This window comes from Theobroma umbraticum, unplaced genomic scaffold, assembly GCF_002168275.2.
Source record: "Theobroma umbraticum cultivar Fairchild unplaced genomic scaffold, ASM216827v3 scaffold_20.0, whole genome shotgun sequence".
Classification (NCBI taxonomy): Eukaryota; Viridiplantae; Streptophyta; class Magnoliopsida; order Malvales; family Malvaceae; genus Theobroma; species Theobroma umbraticum.
In genome coordinates this window covers 7392070-7393463 of record NW_018397266.1, presented here as the reverse complement: position 1 = coordinate 7393463, position 1394 = coordinate 7392070, and the positions used below count along the sequence as shown (strand labels likewise).

The 1394-nt window shown below is 35.7% G+C and overlaps 1 non-coding gene across 1 annotated transcript; it reads left to right on the top strand.

Annotated features, from left to right (window-relative positions):
• Positions 1-775: 775 nt before the first annotated feature.
• On the top strand, positions 776-882 carry LOC149526768 (small nucleolar RNA R71). Its single transcript, XR_016351728.1, has one exon. It is a non-coding gene; the product is annotated as a small nucleolar RNA R71 (small nucleolar RNA).
• The last annotated feature ends 512 nt before the right edge of the window (positions 883-1394 follow it).

The following is a 1394-nucleotide window of genomic DNA, read 5'->3' as shown; positions in this document are numbered from 1 at the left end:
TCAACTTGTTCAGCTTGTCGAGTATTACTTTCAACTCTTTACCATTTCTCAATATAATGGACTTAATTTGCTCTTTCCCCTCCTTCTTCAAATTTGCTCCATATCGCTAAGCAGAGTCCCTTAAGCTCTATTGTTGATTGAACTTGTCAATTATCCTACTTGTGTCTCAAGGTTTCTCAACAAAGTTGCTTGGCTGTGAATGAGGGAGTCTATCTTAACCATGTATTGCCAGCAACTCCTCAATTGATGGTTTTTTATCCAAAATAGTGGCTTATGTTGTTGATAACTGTGAGGAATATTTAGCCTTGAAGGTAATGTTTCTTGATTGTTTCTCTAAGAGAAGTTTGGATGGTTTCTCCACCTAGGATTATAGGTGTTGGAAAAGAGGTTGTGTTACTATCTATTACCCAGGAATTGAATAGTTTCTGTGTTGCTACCTAGACATTGATCACTGGCATGTCCATCTCCATAATATTCACACACTAAAAAAGGACTTTGAATAGGATTAATGTTAAGAGAATCAAATTTTTTAAATAGGGCAGCTATCTATACAATTAATACTGTGATGGCATCCATTTCGAGAATTTCAATTACTCTCTTCTGTGCAGATCGCTCTGATGGCTACTTGTAGTTGTTCGATGCCATTTCTTCTAATAGGTTATATGTGTCATTAATTGACTTCGCCATAGGGGCTCCTCCAATAGTAGCATCAATGGTGGTTCTTACTTGACCACTTAAACTATTGTAAAATGTTTGTACTTAGAGCCATTTTGGAAGACCATGATAAGGATATTGCCTAAGTAGGTCTTTCAATCCCTTCTAGGCTTCATACAATGACTCAGCATCAAATTGTGTAAACCAAGTAATATCATTCCTCATTTTTTGTTGTCTTTGCTGGAGGAAAGAATTTGGCATGGAATTTCTAGGCAAAGTCATCCCTGGTTGTAATTTAGTTAATAGGTAACAAGTTCAACCACAGCTTCACCTTGTCTCGCAACGAGAAAGGAAATAGCCTCAAGAAAATTGCATCATCTATGACTTTGTTTATGCTTAAATGTATCACATATTTCAAGTAAGTTTGAAATATGTATGTTTAGATCATCATTTGGAAGACCTCCAAGTTGAATTGATGTCTGGATCATAGTGATGATGGCCAACTTGATCTCAAAATTATTTGCTTCAATGGTGGGTCTTTTGATGCTTGATGGAATACCTTGGACTAGCAGAATGGCATAATGTCTAAACGAATGATTTTCACCCACTATTTTCTCTTGGAATTGTCACTCTTCCTATTGTTTAGCCATTTACTAGAAGAAGAAAAATTTTGTAAAGTTTTCTTTCTGAGTTTTTGAAATGTCCTTTTAATTTTCAGGTCACAAGAGATAATTTCCAAG